The following is a 22416-nucleotide window of genomic DNA, read 5'->3' as shown; positions in this document are numbered from 1 at the left end:
GGCGTGTGATCATCAGGCAGCCGCCTCCCCATCCCAGGCCTGGATCTAGCTAAGGGGAAAGTCTTCGATTCCCCAATGAGCTCTAAAGAGTGGACAGTCCTGGAAGCAAAGACCACATGGGTGTAAACCAAAGGTCAGCAAACGTTTTCCAGAAAGGGCCAGGCAGTGATTTTTGTTTGTTTGTTTGTTTGCAGAGTCTCATTCTGTCGCCCAGCCTGGAGTACAGTGGCATGATCTCGGCTCACTGCAACCTCTGCCTCCTGGGTTCTCTTGCCTCAGCCTCCTGAGTAGCTGGGACTTCAAGCGAGCACCACTACGCCTGGCTAATTTTTGTATTTTTAGTGGAGACAGGGTTTCACCATGTTGGCCAGGCTGGTTTCAAACTCCTGACCTCAGGTGATCCTCCTACCTCAGCCTCCCAAAGTGCTGGGATTATCAGGCGTGAGCCACCGTGCCCGGCCGACAGTGAATATTGTAGGCTGAGCTGGCCACATGGCCTCTGTCACAACCACTCAACTCTATATGAAAGTAGCCACAGACAACACGGAAATGAACAAGTGTGGCCCTGTGCCGATAAAACTTTATTTATGAAAACAAGCAGCGGGCCAGTTCAGCCCACAGGCCGTAGCTTTCTGAGCTCTGCTCTGGATCCATGCATGGCCGTGAAGGGTTCTTCCCCTCTGTCCTGCATCCCTGTCTGCTCCTCTGGGCCTCTCTTCTCTGTCTTCCTCCAGTTCTGCCTCATTGTTACTTATGCCACTTTCCCGGCAAGTCTGCTGCCTTCCCTCCCACCATGCCTCTTTCTCTCCCGTCTCTTCCTCCCCCTCCTGCCTTTCCCCTGCTGCATGTCTGGAGACATCACCTCCTGAGGTTTCCTCTTCTGGCCTGTCTCTCTCTAGTTACAGAATCAAAGGTGTATCTGTAGCTATCAGAGTCACGTGCTTCTGGCCATGTTTATAGGATTTGGGAACAACCTGAAAACTACCTGATCCTTCTCTCCTGGCTTGATCCTGGCACATATCTGGGTGCTTCCTGCCAAGTGGAGGTGAACCCAGACCCTCCGTCAGGGCTGGAGTAGGAAGAACCGTGGTGTCGGCCTTTACTGGCTCACCTGCCGGACAGTGGGAGCTGCTGATGCTCTTGGAGGTGTGGCTCAGCCTGCCTGGCTGAACCCATTGGGCGTCAGGGATGTGCCTGGCCTCTGCAACCCACATCTCACCATGAGGCAGCCGCTACAGCTCAGGGCTGGTTCACCCCACAGCCGGCTCTGGGAGAGGAGGTGCTTGTGCCCTTGTCCTGAGGTCCAACTGTGTGAAGGGAGGGTCTCTGGGGCCCATCCCAGGGAGGGTCCCAGTGGCACATTCTCCTGGGCACCTCTAGCCTCTGGTCCATCCTCCAGCAGGCAGACCACATGGAGAGGGTCCCCTGTCTGACAACCAGCCGTGAGCAGGGCCCCTGACAGCTGCCCCCAGCCTCCCACTGGGGGGTTTCAGAGCCACATTCCCTGCCCCTGACTTAGCAGGATGGGGCCTGGCCCCTTGAACAACCCCCGGGAGATTCCGATGACGAGCTCTGCCAGGGAAGCCCTGTTCCGGGGTCCTGGAGGAAGGGAAGGGGTTCTGTGCCCGGGACTGCAGGTGTCCCACTGGGGCCACCACTCCTGCACCCTAACCTGGTCCTGTAACACCGACCCAACTCCCTGGCCAGAGGAAGGGACAGTCCAGTCTAGGGGGGGCCAAGAGTGGGTCCTACAGCCAGCTCAGGTCACAGCGCCAAGAGACGGACCCAGAGGGCCAGAACGGAGGCCCCCCGGGGAAGGCTGGGTGAACTAAGCCGAGCTCTAAAGGCTGGCAATTTCCCTGGAGCCTGAGAGACCTCAATTTTTAGAGCCCCTCTCTTGCACACACCCCTTCTGGGAGGGTCCCAGCAGCATCCACACGGTCATTTAAAATTTGGTGAAGTTGGCCGGGTGTGGTGGCTCACACCTGTAATCCCAGCACTTTGGGAGGCCAAGACAGGCAGATCACGAGGTCAGGAGATCGAGACTATCGTGGCCAACATGGTGAAACCCCGTCTCTATCAAAAATACAAAAATTAGCCAGGCATGGTGGCGTGCGCCCATAGTCCCAGCTATTCAGTAGGATGAGGCAGAAGAATCACTTTAACCCAGGAGGCAGAGCTTGCAGTGAGCAGAGATCGTGCCACTGCACTCCAGCCTGGCAACAGAGCAAGACTCTGTCTCAAAAAAAAAAAAAAAAAAATTGCAGAAGTCAGACACTTTGTTCAGTCAGTGAGGACTGTAGGCTGGCTACGGTCTGACGTTCAGGTCCCCTCTGCTGCAGTGGTGCCAGGGGCTGTAAACATTTGTGGGATCTGGCTGAGGGGAGGTTGAGCTGGGGACCCCAGATGTAGTGTGGATTGGGTGGGTGGGTGAGGTTTTTTTGTGGCTATTGTAACAAATGACCGCAAACTGGGTGGCTTAAAACAACAGACATTTATTTTCCCACAGTCTGGAGGCCAGAAGTTCACAACCAATGGGCCAGCGGGGAGGGTGTGTCCTGCCTCTTCCACCTTCTGCTGGTGGCAGTGCCTGGCGCTCCATGGTGGTGGCTGCCTCACTCCAGTCTCCGCCTGTCCCCTTAGTCTTCTCCCCTCTGCGTGTGTCTGTGTCTCTGTGTCCTAAATCCACGTTTCCCTCTTAGAAGGACACAAGTCATGGATTTAGGACCCCCCCACCCACCACCACCACCCAATCCAACCTCATCTTAGCTTGATGACCTCTGCAAAGACCCCATTCCAAAGAAGGTCACATTCCCAGGGACTGGGGTTAGGCTTTGAGAGTTTTTTCCCGCCGTAAAACAATGCCCATTTATGATCTCGTTATTGCTGCAAGTCAGAAGTCTGAGTGCAGCAGGGGCTCATCAGCCCTCAGCTTGTGTCTCACGTGTCTGAAACCCGGGGACAGGCCGGGCTGCGTTCCTTCCCGGAGTCCCAGTTGGTGAATCTGCTTCCAAGCTGATGCAGGTCATTGGCTGAATTCAGTTCCATAGAGTTGCAGGGCTTGAAATTGTCCTCTTAGAGAATATAATTCAACTCACCACAGTGGGGTATATCTATGTGGTTCAAGGTCTCTTCTGGTGCAGTTAGTTTGCCACTGGTCCTCCCCACATGGGAATGTCCCTGTCCAGGTGCAAGGTGCCGATTTGCTGGCTTGTTGCAGAAAGGTGAGGCCTGATGTGGTATATGACCCATCCCACAGCATCTAGTGATGGAGGTGGGGGTGCCGGGGAATCTGGGTGACAGATGGAACTGAAGCTGGCCCATGGGAACATCCTCCAATCAGCAGACGTGTGGATGGTCAGCAGAGGGGCTGCCCCTGCTGGAGCCCAGTCAGACGAAAGCACTTTCCTGCCAGGAATACGCTCGCTCACGCAGGTCATGGCCACAAACCCACTTCTGCACGTTATTTCCTTTTGTGATGGGAACTGAATGAAGCAAAACTCGTCACAATTCCTGTTTGCAGAACACAGGAACTGCAGCTCCCACTACAAACGAGCCCATCTGTGGACACTCACACACAAAAGAAACTCAGGAGAGGCTTTCCCAAATGATACCAATCCTAAGAATGTACACAACGTCACCAGCTTTGGGTTGTGAAGCTTCAGGAACTTTCTCTACACCATCAATAATGAAAAGTAAATTCGTTTCAGTCTTGGAGAAGGAAAGTCTGTATCATCCTTCTGTTCTCTCTGCAGAAAATCATAAAACAAAGTCCTTGTCCGATGAGAGATGAACAATGAGTACACACATTCGAAAATACCAGGGCACAGGTATTATAGAGCGAGTCGGGTGACTAAGAAGAACTGTGATTTTTCCACATTTTGTAATGTTGATGACACTAATCAGCTTTTTAAAATCTGTAATTTTCTGTGGCTTCATTTCTCAGTCTAAGCGATACTCACTTCTATGTCTGTGTTTGTCTTAATTATTTTATATTCTTTTTGTTTTTTCTTTTTTCTTTTTGATGGAGACTTGCTCCATAGCCCAGGCTGGAGTGCAGTGGTGTGATCTTGGCTCACTGCAACCTCCGCCTCCCAGGTTCAAACAATTATCCTGCCTCGACCTCCCAAGTAACTGGGATTATAAGAGTGCACCACCAGGCCCAGCTAATTTTTGTATTTTTAGTAGAGATGGGGGTTTTACCATGTTGGTCAGCCTGGCCTTGAACCCCTGACCTCAAGTGATCTGCCCGCCTGGGCCTCCCAAAGTGCTGGCATTACAGGCATAAGCTGCCGTGCACGGCCTATATTCTTATTCTTAAAGAGGCCCCCCACATTGTATAAGCTCAGACCTGGCAAACCTGGGTTTGGCCTGCCTGAAAGATGAGCTGGGCTTTCACAGAGGGTGCAGTGGGAAGTGGGGAGGGAAGCTTGAGGGGCTGTGGGAGCTGGGGCCAGCGTGTGAGGAGGCTGAATGCTCCTGTGGCACCAGGGAGCCATGGAGGGTTTCTGGGGAGAGGCATGACTTCAAGGACCCATGTCTTAGGCTTTTAGGGCTGATGCATAGAGAGGCACACCCCACCACCCATCCTTGGCCACCCCACCAGAGACCATGAGGTTGGGCGGCAGCATCTGCCCAGGCTATCCAGGTGCCATTGGGGGACTCTGTTCTCTGCCATCACTGGCACCCACAGAAGCCTGCAGTGCCATTCAAGGACCTGAGCCAGGTGGCTTTGGACTCAGTGGCTGCAAGAGCCGGATGTGGTTAAAGGCCTGGCCAGGGCATCTCCTGAGCTGGCCCCTGGGCTCGGGGCTGAGCGTGACCAGGAGGGACTGGAGGTGCATCTTCAGTGGATGGTCTCTGCTTTTGTCCTTGTGGGGATCCCTCGCTCACACTCCTCCACAGCTGTGCCCTTGGTCCAGTGAGGGCAGCTTGGAAACAGCACTTCACGAGGGGGGCTGGAACAGAACCAGCATTGCCACATCTGCAGGTTTCAGGCTGCCCCAAAAGGACGGAGAACCCTCCTCCTTGCCCCTTTCCAGGCTCACGCATCCAGTGTGTCCCAGGCCGCCTGCGTGGGTGATGTCCCCAGTTCCAGCCACTCCCAGCCGGCCAGGGCCCTGCTCCTGCCTCCAGAGGCAGGCTGCACCCTGAGGTTTGGGAGGCCGGTGGGAGGCAGCACAGGGGTGCGCCTGAAGTCATCGCTCCACATGTGGCCCCACAAACACGAGAACGTCCAAGGGCTTTGCTTTGCTACACTCACTCCTCCTTTGCCCCACAAACTTTCACTGGTTGTGCCCTTGGGGATAGGCCTGAGCCAAGCACCTGATGATGGAGTTCCCGGGCGATCCCATCCTGGCCTGCAGAGCTGGGTGGGGAGAAGTTCTCTTCCCTGTTCGGGACACTGATGTCATGGCTTAAGCTGTGCAGCCGTCTTAAGACCACAAGGTCACACACACGAGGATGAGAGGCAATGTTCTCCAAGACGACGGCTCCCCAGCACCGAGGACCCTGGCCCCTGCCTGCCTCCCTGGGAAGCAGAGTGAGTCACGTCTGCCTTTATCACTTGCAGCAAAGCATCGGGACTGGTCCACGGGGATGCCTCTGAGACTCTGGGCTGGGGCATTAGAACGAGCTTTGTGTGCAGGAAGGATGAATGACATGCATGCTGGGCTGTGGGGATGGAGGAGAGGAGTTCTTGGTAAAGGGGCTCACGGGCTAGCGGGGAGCAGAGGCACTGAGTAATCACAGCCAAGTGACAAGGTGACAAGTGCTCTGCCGGGGTTAGGGGTCGGTGGGCTCAGCTCACCCAGGCATTTAGCGAGGCCGAGGTATAGGGAGGGCCTTGGAAACCCTTCCCTATGTGAGGAGTTTGATGCACGGGATGCTGCCCCTGGACAGGGGGTGCTCAGGTGACCTGCTCTGAACCGTGAGCCACCACCCAAGGACCCTGGCAGGCCTCCACACCGTGTGGTGGCTGCAGGTCCTGCCAAGGCCCAAGGACACCCAAGGCCAGCCCTAATGGGGCCCAAAAGACCCGGCCTCAGGGTCCAGGGCTGAGGGAGGGGAGCTATGCCCAGGGCAGAGGCTGGGCTGCTTTCCGCGCCTCTGCTTTCATTTCCTTTTCCTTTCTCTCCACCTGTAGCCCCAGATGTAGATCCATTAGGCCAAGGTGCCTCCGCTTCCACACCACTGACACTGGGGGCCGCATGGTTCTCTGTTGTGAGGGGCTGTCCCATGCCTGGGAGGACATGAGCGGCCCCCCAGCCTCCATCCACTGATGTCAGCAACAGCCTCCCCGTTCCCCACTGTGTGACAACCAAAAACATCTCCTAAGATTGCACGTGCCCTGGAGCAGAGTACTGAGCTGGACTGTTATGAGGGCTGTCTTTCAGGAGGCTGGGGACAAGTGACATGGATCTAAGAGCAAGCCTTCGTGGTCCCTCAGCCGCCAAGGCCAGGGTGTCCCAGGGGGCAGTGGTGAGCAGGACGTCTGCGGCCCCTTCCTACCCCCTTCCTGGTGGGGCCCGACTCCTATACCATCCCAGTGACCGACAAGCCTTGAGCCACCTCCCACCTCCTCTGGGGAGATGACGGGGGCCTGGGGACCATCTCCCTGGAGGGTGTCAGTTTCAACTGCCCCCGCATTGTCGGAGACAACTTAGGTCAGGTCAGAGGGCACAGCCAGGTCAGGACAGACGCCCCTGCTGACGTGGGCTCCTGCCATGTCCTGGGCCACTCTCCCAAGGAGCCCGGCTGGCAGGGTGCTGTCCACGGAGCTCCTGACTGATGTGAGGGTCCTCCCGGCCCTGGCACAGCCCCCCAGGCAGCAGGGTGCCCACCTGCAGAAACACTCGACTGCCACCAGAATCCCACCCTTGGGCCCGCTGTGCAGCCCTCATTTTCAGAGCTGACTCCCCCACAGGTTGTCTCCTGGTGCGAGGATGCGGAGAGAACACAGCACGTTGTTCTGGGACTGTGTGTCCTTGGGTAGGAACAGTGGCAAGAGACTACAAAACTCCTGTCTAGCATGTTGACACTTGCTCTATAAAAACTGAATTGTGTCTGGGCCTTAAAATGTCACCTTGCAGGACAAATGCGAGGGAGGAGTTCGTCTGCCCACAGAAGGCACTCAGGGCAGCGGGGATGGGCCCTCTCTCCTCCCTCCCTCCCTCTGCTGTCCCTGCCTGCTAAGCTGGGGACACTGGGGGCTTCGTGTCTTCCCAGCTTCCTGTCTGGCTAAACTCTAATGCGAGTCATTTTGCCTCACAGCATCAGGCCAGGGCTTGGCTGGCCCAGTGGGAGCCCTGGCCCAGGAGAGGTGGCCGTTCAACTGGGGCCCCACCAGGACAGGGAGGTCCTACAAGCCAGGGGCCCCCTTTGTGGGTTGGGAATTTACCTCTCAGAGGCCCTTCCCATGGAGAGGCAGCTCCTACCTCTACTTCCCCCTCTGGCCAGCCCCGGCAGCTGCTGGGAGCCAGAAGCCACTGCCATCAGAACCCCCGGGGAGGGGCTTAGCAACCAGCCCACAGCGGACGGGCCTGGGGGCCAGTGCCAGCCTAGGGACAACATGGGAGATGGCATGGCCAGGAGCTGCTCTCAGGGGCCCTGGGACAGGCCAGGGGCCGAGGCGGGAGGGAGCCGGCCCGAGACTGCACTGGGTGAGGATGGGCGCTGGCTGTGACCTGTGTCCAGGGAGCCCAGTGGCCATCTATAAGTACTGTTCAGATGAACATTTTTTGTTTCTGTAACTCAGGTCACCATTCCCACCGGAATGGAAAAATATACTGTGCTCACTTGGTGGATGGAACGCTGCAGAGCAGCGAAGACAGCGGCGCTCGGGCCACCCGCCACCCACCACCCCACACGGACTGCACAGGCTCAGAGCACGGGAGCCTGGGAGCCACCAAGCCTTGCCCTCGGCCGGGCTGCCTTCAGGATGGGGACAGGGAAGGAGCAGGGTGGGGACTTCGGGACGCTTGATGTTCTGGGAGCCGATCTGCAAGGGCACACATGCCAAGAAATTCATCGAGTGGGTCCCTGTGAACTACAGCTCCATTGATTTTTTTTTTTTTTTTTTAAGGCAGAGTCTTACTCTGTCGCCCAGGCTGGAGTGCAGTGGCGCAATCTCGGCTCACTGCAACCTCCACCTCCCAGGTTCAAGCAATTCTCCCTGCCTCAGTCTCTCAAGTAGCTGGGATTACAGGCACCGGCCACCACACACAACTAATTTTTTATGTATTTTTAGTAGAGATGGGGTTTCATCATGTTGGCCAAGCTGGTCTCGAACTCCTGACCTCAGGTGATCCAGCTACCTCGGCCTCCCAAAGTGCTGGGATTACAGGTGTGAGCCACCGCGCCCACTGCCGGTTGAATTTTAGTTGTGGCGCCAACACTCTTTTAAGCCTGTGGTCTGGCTGATGATGAAGCTCACGTGCTTTCATTTTGCCTTTTGTGCCCGGCTCCTCTAGAGCGTCAGCTCCATGGAGGCAGGGACCTGATGTCCCCAGGGCCACGATGTCCCCAGGGCCTGGTGTGCAGCAGGAGCCAGCGGAACGACCACCCCTGCTTCTGGACCACTTGCAATGTGTCGGCAGGAAACAGAATCCGGATGGCGGGAGTCTGCCACGGATGGCCGATGCGGCGCCAGGGAGCAGGGCCGCCATCCAGGGCCCTAAAGTGGCCCATGACAGGCCCAGGTCGGGGAGGGGAAGGCGGTCCCAGGGCGCCTGAAGGACCTGGACTGAAACCCAGCATCCAGCAGAGCAGGCGGGAAAGAGGAGCTACCGTGGCGGGTGCTGCTCCCTGCAGGCTCGGAGGACGCAGCAAGCTCAGCTCTTCATCAGAGACGCCAAACAGGGCGGCGGTGGCTGGGATTTGGGGAGGGGTCCTCGGAGCACTCCAGGGCCCAGGCAGGAAGCAGCGGCCAGGACACAGCCGTGGGCAAGAGGCTTGGAGGGTCCCGTGGGAGTGAAACTGTCCTCGCTGCGACACAGCAAGAAGCTTGAAGGTATGGTGGGGTGGGGCTGTCCTCGCCGGCCCTGGGGTGAGTTGTACAAAAGCTCAGATTTGAAGGCTTTTCTGCATTGCCTCCCTTAATGGGCTTAATGTCTCGGCTGAACTCTAATGCCAGTCATTTTGCCTCCCACGCATAGAATTCAGAAAAGAAAGCTTACAATGACCCTAGTCCGCTTTAGCAAAGAAAATAAAATAGTAGAAAAATAATAGTAAAAATGACTGTGTAACGTTCGTCACCTTTATTTTTGTATCTGCTTGCTTACAGTTTTTTTCTCCCCTATTTGCCTGAATTTTTAACAATGCAAGAGGTTAGGATTAATTTCCAAACAGCACAACCTTTTTGGAAATGCACTTTCTCCACAAATGAACAAACTGCTTGTGGTAATTAAAGTAATGTCCTGTGCTCAAATTGCTTGTGCTAATGAGGCTAATTGACAGCAGCGAGCATTAACCGCAACTAGTCATACACATCTAATAGCATCGCTGGTGCCTATGATTTTCTACATAGAGGGGATTTTACATTTGCTTTCAGGATTTCCATCCTTGGCTATATGCATTTCTCTCAAAAGGATGCGCTTTTTCCTAGCATTCAGTAGTCAGGTGCTCTTTTCAAAGGTGAGAACAGAGTTGCTGGGGTAGAACATTTTGGGTGGGCTGATTTTTAAAGGATGTGGCAGTTTATCAATAGGGATAAACGCTGATGTCATGGAAGAACTGAGGTCAGAACTCAGAGGGGGAGATCCACTGGAGAAATACCACGATAGAAAAAGAAAGACCCTAAAATCCAAAATGCTTTTTAAAAGGAAGCAAAAGCTGAGTGCGGTGGCTCACACCTGTAATCCCAGCACTTTGGGAGGCTAAGGTGGGTGGATCACTTGAGGTCAGGAGTTCGAGACCAGCCTGGCCAACACGGTGAAACCGCATCTCTACTGAAAACACAAAATTAGCCAGGCGTGGTGGTGTGCACCTATAATCCCAGCTACTCAGGAGGCTGAAGCAGGGAATCACTTGAACCTGGGAGGCAGAGTTTGTAGTGAGCCAAGCTCGCGCTACTGCACTCCAGCCTGGGTGATAATGCGAGACTGTCTCAAAAATAAATAAATAAATGAAAGCAAAACAATCAAATATATACCTTTTTATGGCACTAGAAATTCTATGAAAATAAAATCTTTTAAATCTCCAAGGAAGCCACTCATCTGGGCACTTTCTCTGTGTATCTTCTCTCCATCCAGGAGCAGAGGAAGCCCTTGGGGGCAGGGGCAGGGTCTGGCTGAATTATGTGAAACAAAACCTGGGTGCTTAATTTCATTCCTGAGAAAGGACGTTGGCAAAAGTTCATGGGACTGATGGGGCTGAGAAGTCAGATCCCCTGAAATAAAGCTTTTCATGGTGATCCCTCAGCCCCAGGGACCCAGAAACACAGGTGTGGGTTCTCAGAAAACTTCAGTTTCCCTCTTGGTTTAAAAAGAACATGTCAGGAGGGCCAGGTGCGGTGGCTCATGCCTATAATCTCAGCACTTTGGGAGGCCAAAGTGCGTGGATCACTTGAGGTCAGGAGTTAGGGACCAGCCTGGCCAACATGGTGAAACCCCATCTCTACTAAAAATACAAAAATTAGCCAGGCATGGTGGTGTGCACCTGTAATCCCAGCTACTTGGGAGGCTGAGGCATGAGAAATGCTTGAACTCAGGAGGTAGGGGCTGAAGTGAGCCAAGATGGGGCCTCTGCACTCCAGCCTGGGTGACAAAGCAAGACTCTGTCTCCAAAAAAAAAAAAAAAAAAGAATATGTTAGGAGGCAAGCAGAAAGGAGGGTCACAGGGGCGGGGCACATAGCAGAGATTCTTTGGAGGAATCTAATTTCAGGGCAGTTGGCCCCAACTTATCTCCAAGGCAGAGTTGGAATGGACTCTTTCTCACTACTGTTGGTACCTGCCCAAATCTCCTGTACCAGGCTAGTACACCCTAGCCCCCAGCTGCTGTGAACATTGCCTGTTAACCTCTCACTGCTTCCCCCTCAATAGAGAAGTGCCCTCAGCTGATGGAAATCACAGCCAATGATGGACTGATGCAGGCAATTAAAGGCCAGCCCTTTGCCTCAGCATGCTCCTAACCCCACAGCCGTGGCCATGGCGAGCCACAGTCTTCCAAGCTCAAGGTGGGAGAGTACAGAGGACAAGGCTGGCAGAGGAGCTGGAAATGTAGGGAAGAAATCCTGAAACAAGAGAGCTGTAGAAGGGGTGAGACCTAAAATCTGAGTCTAAACTCTGCCCCAATCCTTGGATGGCCATCAGACTACAAACACGTATCAGAGACTTGAGGAAGCTTGGTGAAAAATGAGGGAGATATGAGAGAGGAGTCTACCCTGAAAGATATAAGAGGACTAGGTGATATTCGTGAGTTTTCTGCTCCTTTGAGTGCATGTATTCCCCAAATCATGCACAGCATACATGGCAGAAAGTTGAATCCTTATTGGTTTGAGGTGTCAGAAGACAAAGTGTAGGGCTGGCTGAGCAGCTGGAAAATTAAGGGTGAACCCCCAAAGCAAGGGAACTACAGAGAGGGTGAGCTGCCAAATCTGAACATAAACTCTGCTCAAATCTTTGGCTAAATGTTGAGCATAGAGGTGCAAAGGGTCAGCTACAAAAACTACAGCTGGAAGTTGAAAAGCTGAGCAGAGACATCAGCCACTACACACTGTGGAGGAGGCAGACTCTACAGTTTCAGATCAGGCAAATTAACTGCCTACTGGAACAAAACTCAACAATCTTCAGAAGAACATAACAGAATCCAAAGTTGCTACAAAATACTACCTACAATGTCCAGTTACCAACAAAAAATAACTAGACATGGAAAGAAACAAGAACATATGATCCATATTTAGGAAAAAGACAGTGAACAGAAGTGGACTGTGAATGGACCCAAAGGTTAGAGTTCATAGACAAAGACTTCAAAACTGCTATTTTAAATATGATCAGATAATTAAAGTAAAATATAGTCTTAATGAATAAACAGAGGGGAACCTCAACAAAGAAATGGAAGCTACAAAAAAGAATCAAATGGAAATTCTTCAAGCTGAAAATTAAAACAAATAAAAATTTCACTGGATAGGCTCAATAGCTTATTGGAGACAGTAGGAGAAAAAAATCCATGACCTTGAAGATAGGTCAATAAAATGTATTTAATGCAAAGAACATAGAGAAAAAAGACTTCATTTTTCACCAAGAAAAAGAAATATATTCTGAGAGACCCACAAGACTCTACCAAGCAGTCCAACATGCATGTAATTGGAATCCCAGAAGGAGAGGAGAGAAGAAAAGAGAGGAAAAAAATATATATTTGAAGAAACAATGGCTTAAAATTTCCCATATTTGATTAAAAACATTAACTTGAAGATTCAGGAAGCTCAATGAACCTCAAGTCAGATAAAGCAAACAGACAAAAACCTCGACACGTCGTAGACAAGCTACTAAAACCCGACGACAAACAGAAAAGCCTGAAAACTGCAAGAGAATAAAAACAATACATTATATACAGGGAACAACAGTATGTGCCTGGAGGGAAATGAAACACCAATGAAACAACATATGCAAAGTGCCGGAAGAAAATGAAAGCTGTCATCATGATTATTTCCAGTGAAACTGTTCTACAAAATGAAAGTCAAAGAAAGACATTTTCAGGTAAACAAAAGCTGGGAGAATTCTTTGCCAGCTGATTCTCACTGCTGGAGATGCTAAAGAAGGTATGCTGGTACTTGATGTTTCAGTAACTACACTTTGTTTTGTTTGTTTGTTTGTTTTGAGACAGAGTCTTGCTCTGTGGCCCAGGCTGAAGTGCAGTGGTCTAATCTCGGCTCACTGCAACCTTCACCTACTGAGTTCAAGCGATTCTCCTGCTTCAGCCTCGTGAGTAGCTGGGACTACAGGCTAATACCACCCCGCCTGGCTAATTCTTATATTTTTAGTAGAGATTGGGTTTTGCCATGTTGGCCAGGCTGGTCTTGAACTCCTGACCTCAAGTGATCCACGCGCCTCAGCTTCACAAAGTGCTAAGATTACAGGCATGAGCCACCATGCCCGGCCGTAACTACACTTTTTTTTTTTTTTTTTTTGAGACAGTCTCACTCTGTCACCCAGGCTGGAGTGCAATGGTGCAATCTCAGCTCACTGCAACCTCTGCCTCCTGGGTTCAAGCAATTCTGCTGCCTCAGCCTCCCCGAGTAGCTGGGATTACAGGCACCTGCCACCACACCCAGCTAATTTTTGTATTTTTAGTAGAGATGGTGTTTCACCATATTGGCCAGGCTGGTCTCAAACTCCTGACCTCGTGATCCACCTGCCCTGGCCTTCCAAAGTGCTGGGATTACAGGTGTGAGCCACTGCACCCGGCCCACATTTTTAAGTAGTTACCACATTTCATGATTTCACATGGTTGGGCGGCTTCTGGGCTTTGTTTTGGGTCCCCTCCAGCCCCCGCCATCCTCCCCTAGGAACCCAGATGAACAACCTGCCGTGTGTTCTGTGCTCACCCCAGGCTCACACCATCATAGAATCTTCCAGGGGATGTGCCCTTTGCTCACTTGTTCTTTCTTTAATGAGACCACGTTTTACACACTTTCTGAAAAATGGCATTTTGTCTCTGATATCCAGTGACAACTGGGCAAGGGTTGAGACTATCGTTTATCCTACTTTGTACATTCAAACCCCAGCTTCAAGCTGACAAGTCACGCCTTTCCCTAATTCTGCAAAATTCAGGGCTACTATTTTTTCAAATACTGCTTCTCCATGATCTTCTGGATCTCTCAGACTGCGTAGCAGCCCTTCCCTCCTCTCAGAACTTTTTTCTCTTTATGCAAGGTTCTGGCTGAATTTCTCAGCACTGGCTTCCAATTCATCTGCTCTCTACCTATGTCTAGTCTAGAGTTTAGCCTGTCTATTGAGGCGCGTTTTTTATTTCAATGACCGTTTTTTATTTTCAAGATTTCTAATTGGTTCTTTTTAAACTTTTTGTTTTCCTCCCTCCCTCCCTCCTTTCTTCCTCTCTTCCTCCCTCCTTCCTGTCCTTCCCTCCCTCCCTCCTTCCTATCTTCCTGACTTCCTTCCTTCCCTCCTTCCTTCCCTCCTCCCTTCCCTCCTCCCTTCCCTTCTCCCTCCCTCCTCCCTTCCCTTCTCCCTCCCTCCTCCCTTCCCTTCTCCCTCCCTCCACCCCTCCCTTCTCCCTCCCTCCACCCCTCCCTCCTCCCTCCCTCCACCCCTCCCTCCTTCCTCCCTCTCTCCGTTCCTTCCTTCCTTCCTGTTTGGGGAACGGTATCTTCAGTTCTAGGTTTCTTCATTTCTCTCCTTGAGCCTCCCAAGCACATTTATTTTAGTCTTTATCAGACTATTCTACAAAATTAATTTCATCTGCAGTGGATTCTAATTATTGACTGGATAACTTTGTGAACATTAGAATTCTGGGCGTGTTTTGGAATGTCGGTTTGAAAGCTCTTCCAAGCTGGTATGACTTTTCTTTCTCTTCTCTATGTTCTCATTGTTTCGGGATTGCTGCCCCCCCACCGCCTCACCCCTCCAGCTCCTGGTTCTTTGTCCCAGCCATCTCCTGTGGTACTGTGCTGTGTCTCCCTTGTGGAGACCCTGAGGATGTTCTAGATGGAGTTACCAAGCCCCCGACAGGCTGGTCCAGTTCCTGGCCTCCACAAAGTGTGTGTCCTTTTGCCTCAGGAGACCGGGTGCTTGTAAAAGCTGCAGCCCCCAGCAGAGTTTGGCCTGTTTTTCTGCCTGTTTCACAAGAGAGTGAGCCCCCCGGCTCCAGCTGCCCACCTGCATGAAGCTCTGTTAATGGCTGGGACCCCCGTAGCACCTGGGCCCCCAGCCTGGTGCTGGGCCTGGGCTTCAGCTTCTCTCCAATTCCCGTCTACTCCACATCTGGTCCTGGGAGATGTTTTCTTTCCTTTTGAGCCCAGCAATGTCTTCTTAGTTTTCTCTTTGTCAAGGCCATGGATCATTCCTCTGGGTCGCGTCGAATGTGCTGAGTTTATCTTGTCTGTGGAGACGATGAGCCCATCGTCTGAAGTGTGAATGCACAGCGCCACCTTAACCAGACGTTCAAATCATTCTTTTTAAAAAGCGCATAAAAATCCATGGCATCCAGTACTCCCCAGGCGGTGGGTGTTTTTGTTTCATGGTTTGATGGGGTTTTTTTGCCCGATGAATAACGCTGCCGTGCACGGGGGCGCATACAGCCTTAAATACCGGCATGCAGCTTTTAAAGCTGTTCTACAATGTCTCACTTTATTCTTTCCACATTTGCAGCTTTTTATCTTTGTATCTTATCTTTTTCTGAGTTTCTTTTGGTACATTTTGTTGTCTTTTTCCAGTTTCTTAAAATGAAGACCTGTTACTCAAAACAACAACAACAACAACAACAAAAACATCCTAGAACAAGGCAGGCATTGAGGTGAGCCATGTCCTCTGGGCCCCACTCTGCCGTGTGCTGTATACTTTGTGAAGTGTGCTTCTTCTTAATGCTCCCGAGAGAGTTAGTAGATTTTATTTCATGGCAAAGATTATCAAGGAGTGTTTTTACATTTCCAAGATGATTTCGGTCACTTTGAAAAACAAAAGATTAATTTTATGGTGGTATGATTTTATTTATTTATCATTGACTTATTTTTAGGGTCAGAGTCTTGCTCTGTTGCCCAGGCTGGAGTGCAGTGGCATGATCACGGCTCACTGCAGCCTCCAACTCCTGGGCACAAGCAATCCTCCCACTTCAGCCTCCCAAGTAGCTGGGACTACAGGCATGAGCCACCGTGCCTGGCTGTGGTGTGATTTACATCTGATAAAACTAACCCATAGGTTGTAGGCAGGATAATGGCCCTCACCCAGATGTTCACATCCTAATTTCCCAGTCCTTTTACATCTGTAAGATTTTGCTTTGTGTTTTAAGACCAGGTTTATTAGGTGTATACAGATTTAGAATTGTTACATGGTCCGGGTGGACTGGCCCTCTTATGATGATGAAATGTCTGTATTTTACTCTGGTAATTCTTCTTCCCTTGCAGCCTCCTTTGGTGTCAACAGTTAATAGCGCCACATCAGTTCTCATTTAGCGTCTTCATGGCCTATCATTTCACTCCCCTTCAGCCCTTCTGTTACTTTCTGTGTGCATGTCTCTCATAAGTAGCATACGATCGAATATAATATTTTAGTCAATGTTACAATATTTGTTTTTAATTGGAGCATTTTGTCCATATATATATATATATTTTGAGATGCAGTCTCACTCTGTCGCCCAGGCTGGAGTGCAGTGGTGCAATATGGGCTCACTGCAACCTCTGCCTCCTGGGTTCAAGCGATTCTCTTGCCTTAGCCTCCTGAGTATCTGGGATTACAGATGCCCCTGCCACCACACCTGGCAAATTTTGTATTTTTAGTAGAGACGGGGTTTTGCCATGTTGGCCAGGCTGGTCTTGAACTCCTGACCTCAGGTGATCTGCCCGCCTCAGCCTCCCAAAGTGCTGGGATGACAGGTGTGAGCCACCATGCCCGGCCTCCATTTATATCTAATGAAGTGAATTCTGTTACTTCATGTAACTGTGGGTCTGGACCCGCTGCCCACTGTCTCTGTGTTCTTTGCCATCCTTCCCCTCATTTTTTGCCCTCTTTGATGTGCTGTGGAAATCTGTGGATGGTGTCGGCCGTGCGAAGCTTCGCTGGGGAGAAGGGTCGGGCAGGGGTGCTGCACTCCACAACTCAGATCCAAGAAAGGCTCCCCGCCCAGTCAGGAGCACAGGATGAAGGCTGACCGGCAGAACAGCCCCATGCTGGCCTGAGATGGCTGGACTTAGCACTTGCGGGGAGCACCCCATAAGAGTGACCTTGGTCCTGCTGCCTTGCTCAATCCTTGGCCGCGCTGAGCCGGGAAGGCAAACTCCAGGGAAGTTGGCAGCTGGAGGCTGCCCCTGACCACATGCCTCACAGCTGCTGGGCAGAGCATCCTCTCTCTAAGGAGGTCTGACTCTGCCCTGTGCCTGCCATTGTCCACCCTTGCACTGGCCAGATCCCCTTTTCCACACGTGTGGGAAACCACCCCTCCAGGGCCCCTCTCTCTGTGTACTTAGGAGAGGGAAATTAATGGAAAAAATGACAGCCCCGTCGCCAACTGCAGTCATCTGGGAACACAGCAGTCCCTCTCGTCCCCTCCTCCACTTTCTGTTCTAAATTGCCCTGGTGCTCAGCTGTCTCCTGTTGGCATCAGGTGTGTCTGGTGGCCAGTCCCAAGCCCTTGTTCCTGAAGACTGTGAGCCCCTGTGAGCCCCTGCTAACCACGCCCTTTTGGGGTCAGAGTTGCTATTCAGATCCATTTCCAGTCATAATTGGAAGAGGGGGTACCAAGAAGCACCTGCCCACGTCAGGTGTCTGAGTCCCACATGTATTCCTCTCCACCACCTGCTCTCAGGTGACAGCAGCCCTCATGTCCCCCTGCTGCTCAGGGCCAGGCACCCCCACTAAGAGGGTAGCTCCTCTTATGGCTTGCTGGCTGGGCCAAAAGGAGACTGCAGTACCCTGGTGGAAGCTACAGCTTGTAGTTCTGTCCTCTGGCAAGCAAACACCCCCTTTGGAACCAGAACCACTAACCCTTCAGAGCCAAGACTAGGGGCATGGAAAACACAAACAGGGGTGATCAGGAGTGATGCTGAGTGGGCTGCCCTGCTCCCACCCCTCAGCTCCCACACCCACGTGTGCTTTCTGCCGAGGACACAGTGCCATATGAAGGCCTCTGACTCAATGTCCCCACGCCATCCGGGATGACGGGGCCTGTAGTTACAGGGCATTGCTTCAGCTCTCTGTGTGGGAGGCCACTCCAACACCTGGCCAGTCCAGCAGCTTCCGAACGATGAGAGGCAATGAGTAGATCCTAGGGTCACAGACCCTTTCCCACATCTCCTTCACTGCAAAGTGGCTTCCCTGATCAGAAGTGATGGTGTGAGCCCTTCTACGCCGATGAATTGGACATTCCTGAAGCGCTTGGACAGTGATGCTGACTGAGGCCCTGGAGCCAGGAAAGTCAAACTCCTACCTAGAAGAGATGTCTATTTTCGTGCAAACCACTGGCGTTTCCAGAATGAAAGAGGCCCAGTGGGTCCACTTGCTGTCGAGTGGCTGGTTGGTCTCCTGAGAACCTGGGCCGCACTGGCAGTGGGATGCTGGTCTCCTGTTGCTGGCAGGTTGGACATTCAGATAAGAGAAGGAGCTAGATGGCTTTGGGAGGTTGCAGTCTGCATTGTTGGCCTCATGCCTGTCCTCTGTCTTAGCTGTGGCCATTCTGTCCATGTGCCTGTCTTTGTTGGGTTGGTGTGGCCACTAAGGCTGGCTCCCATCAGCGGGTTGAGTGATCTTGTCTGCCTGGTGGTTCAGTGCCTCTTCCATGGAAGATGCTTGGACAGCACTGTGTGATCCAAAGACCTTCACATGTGTTCACTCCCATGTGCCCATTACGCTTGTCCACCCGAAACATTCCTCTCCCTGATCAATTCCATCTTTGTCCCTCTAGGTCCCAGACCGGCCAGCCAGGCCACTTGGCATCTTCCGTGAGTCTACCTATTCTAACCTCAGGCTGCTTCTCCCACAAAGTAAATGCCCAGGTGCACCATGTGAGTTCCAGCCATAGGAGGACTTCCCTGCCATTGCCTTTTGTTATAAACAAAATGCTTGTTCCTCGGTACTGCAATGAAAAATCAGCATTCAGACAAAAAGTTTTCTCAGCAAGGCAATTATACTTTCTGCCGAAAGGGTGCTGCTTGTCAGCAATCTTGCCACGAGAGCACACTGAGCAAAGAAAGGCAAGAATATTTATCCCTTACGCATTGGGTCTTTATTACTGTGTTTTATCTCCCTTGGTTGGCACTGGACCTCACAGTCTAAGCTAAACCTGATTGGCTAATAACTTAAAACTTTCCTAACAGGTAAAGGCAATGGAGAACAAAAGGAAAAGAGGAAGTTGCTTGTGAAAGAACTTAGAAAAGTAATAACAATTCCAAATAAGGAAAGGGCATAGGCTGCAAGCTGGGATATGCTTGAGCATGTCTAGAACAAATATCTTGGTTAAAGTACAAGGACCTAGACTGTACTCATTCCCTTATATCTAACAGCTACATAGGATAGGGCTTAACAAAGAATTATTAGTATAAAAGCAAGGAGGCTTGAAGGAAGTTGGTTTTTAAAAGAAACTTATTTCTAACACTTATGATTAATTCTTTAATAAGAAGGGAAACTCCTGTAATCCCAGCACTTTGGGAGGCCAAGGCGGGTGGATCATGAGGTCAGGAGATTGAGACCATACTGGCTAACATGGTGAAACCCTGTCTCTACTGAAGATACAGAAAAATTAGCCAGGCGTGGTGGTGGGCACCTTTAGTCCCAGCTAATCGGGAGGCTGAGGCAGGAGAATGGCGTGAACCCGGGAGGCAGAGCTTGCAGTGAGCTGACATCACACCACTGCACTCCAGCCTGGGTGACAGAGCGAGACTCCGTCTTAAAATAAATAAATAAATAAAAAAGGAAGGGAAACTTCGAAGAGGAACTTTTTTACTTTCCACACCTTTCAAGGCCATCCTTAATGAAGCTGCCATGCAGTTGCCACTCATTTTGGTAGGACCCTATATACCACCCTAACCCATCTGTCAAAGCAAGCTTCAGCTGGTTGGTGGGACCCCCCCTTAAGGGCCTAAGTGTGAGCTGAGACAGTGGCACCTGTGTGACCATGATGGCAGATGCAAGGTCCGGGCAACCTTCCTGTGCAGCCCGTCTGGGCCTCCAGTCCTTCTTGGGCCTGGTCCTGGATGTGCTGTTTCTGTGTGGCTGCTCCCACACAACTTGATGACTTGGTGGACCCAACAGAACTCAGCTTATCACGGGTTCTGGACATGGTATCACTCGATGTGCCCTGGTCCAGCATTCAGTCTCCACCAGAGCCCAAGTAGCACTCCAAGAGCTGTCTGTCAAAGGCCGTGTAGTTCTCCAATACTGATGCCGTGGCTTTACTCCATAACCTCAAGGGACTGCATGGTGCTTCATCCACTGGGCTTGCCATAAAATTCACATGGCACCTTTTCCACCACGGACTCCTCCAACGTTGCGTTGTCTGTGAAGTCATATGGCTTGAGCAGCAGGGCTGTCTGAGCCTCAGGCTGGATCCACTGCAGAGCTGTTTCCTGCTCGGGCTCCACTCAAAGCTGCCAGCCCTCCATGTCACCCCACGTGCAGGCACAGTGTGTCTAGGCATGGAATGCGCTGCCTCCAAAACCCAGAGAGGCACAGTGGGTGCTTCCTTCTTCGTGATGGTGAGACAGGATAGATCGTCAAGGAAGTGACCATGTTCTTGGGACACAGCCACCAGGGTGACCATATAATCAACACAATAAGCCTCAGCATTCGCATTGTAATTGAGCTCATCCAAGCAAAGCTATCTTCAGTAGAAAATTTCCCCTGTAGAGAACATGCGCACTTTGATTTGACCTGTCCTCAAAGGTCCTCAAGGGTCCTATTGACCCTTTGCTGCTTATAATAGTAAAAAACAGGCCAGGCATGATGGCTCAAGCCTGTAATCCCAGCACTTTGGGAGGCCAAGGCGGGCGGATCACCTGAGGGCAGGAATTCAAGATCAGCCTGCCTAATATGATGAAACCCCATCTCTACTAAAAATACGAAAATTAGCCAGATGTGGTGGCAGGTGCCTGTAATCTCAGCTACTCGGGAGGCTGAGGCAGGAGAATCGCTTGAACCGGGGAGATAGAGGTTGTAGTGAGCCGAGATCATGCCACTGTACTCCAGCCTGGGCAACAGAGAAAGACTCTGTCTTAAAAAACACCCAAACAACAATAACAACAACAACAACAAACACACCCCTGGGTGGAGATTTAAGATGCTAATGGGATGTGATGTAGGAACAAGTGTGTACAGCTACTGTGCATGCACGCTGGAGGACCACCCAGAACACGCTTCCTCATAACACCTCTTCTCACCCGCTTACGAATAATCACATAAGGCTGCCATAAAGGGAGTCTCCCTAGTGAAGGAAACGATGTCCACGGTGGTCCATTTTGAAGGCAAAGCGCCTTAGATCGGCTTAGGTCAGCAAACTACAGAAGAAACAGCATATATTAGCCCCTGCTTAGATAGCCAATGCCTGCTTGTCAGCCTCCCCCTTCCTCCCTCTACCACCCCACTCTTAGTCGCCCTCACCCAAAGTTTAGTCTAAGATAAAAGTTTACTAGTCTGCAAAATAGCTTGCTTTGTCTGATCTTATCAGCCTGCCCAGCTACTTAGCTCGTAAGTCAAATACTTGAAGAGCCCCTCAGCTGACTAGGATTGCAATGCATTGTGGGTTGCAACAAAATGCAGCAGGACAACCCCTCAAAATAAAACACCTACAACCCCAACCCAACAACCGACAGGCGACGTCTGGGAAGACTCTGAGCCCATAGTACTCAGCCTATGAGGAAACGGGGGAGAGACCTGTGCACTAGGGGATAAATTGCTTGTTGAAACCGTGCTGGGTGTGCCTGCCCATCAGACACCCGATCTTGCAAGATCATCATTAAGAGTCTCACTTCTGCTGTTCTCTGGGTTTCTGAGTCCATCCTTTGGGTTTGAACAGGCGAGTTTGTTTCTCACACCTAGTCCCAGTCTTTACTGTCTTATCCTCACATCCACCCCAAATTTTGTCTCGGGGTGTACTGTCTATTCTGCATCTAGCTTTCAGAATATTCTTTTTCTTTTGCAATAAGTTACTCTATGTTGCCTCTCTTCTGCTGTATCTTGTTTAAATTATTTTAAACTGAGAAGATGAGAACCAAGGTCTCACAACAGCAACAATAGGAGACTCAAGATGCAGCAATCAGACGGAGTCTTGCTCTGTTGCCCAGGCTGGAGTGCAATGGTGCAATGTCGGCTCACTGCAACCTCCACCTCCCAGGTTCAAGTGATTTTCCCGCCTCAGCCTCCTGAGAATCTGGGATTACATGCACACACCACTATGCCCAGCATTTTTTTTTTTTTTTTTTGTATTTTTAGTAGAGATGGGGTTTCACCATGTTGGCCAGGCTGGTCTTGAACTCCTGGCCTCAGATGATCCATGACCTTGGCCTCCCAAAGTGGTGGGATTATAGGCATGAGTCACCATGCCTGGCCTAGCAATTGCCTTTTTATTCTATTTGTTAGAGACAGGGTCTTGCTCTGTTGCCCAGGCTGGAGTGCAGTTGTGTGATCACAGCTCAATGCAGCCTGGAACCCCAGGGCTCAAGTGATCCAGCTTCAGCCCCGGGAGTAGCTGGGATGACAGGTGTGCATCACCACTTTCATGCGTGTCCATGTGAAGAGACCACCAAACAGGCTTTG

The 22416-nt window shown here is 51.3% G+C and overlaps 1 long non-coding RNA gene across 1 annotated transcript in view; it reads left to right on the top strand.

Annotated features, from left to right (window-relative positions):
- The first annotated feature begins 8952 nt into the window (after positions 1-8952).
- Positions 8953-22416, top strand: part of LOC134737335 (uncharacterized) — a 49793-nt gene continuing 36329 nt past the window's right edge. The window contains exon 1 of the long non-coding RNA XR_010122134.1: positions 8953-9010. This is a non-coding gene — a long non-coding RNA (uncharacterized lncRNA). The remainder of the gene's footprint in view (positions 9011-22416) is intronic.

The sequence above is a fragment of the Symphalangus syndactylus genome, chromosome 1 (assembly GCF_028878055.3).
Source record: "Symphalangus syndactylus isolate Jambi chromosome 1, NHGRI_mSymSyn1-v2.1_pri, whole genome shotgun sequence".
Taxonomy (NCBI): Eukaryota; Metazoa; Chordata; class Mammalia; order Primates; family Hylobatidae; genus Symphalangus; species Symphalangus syndactylus.
The sequence above is the reverse complement of the archived record's forward strand: the minus strand, read 5'-3'. Positions and strand labels throughout refer to the sequence as shown.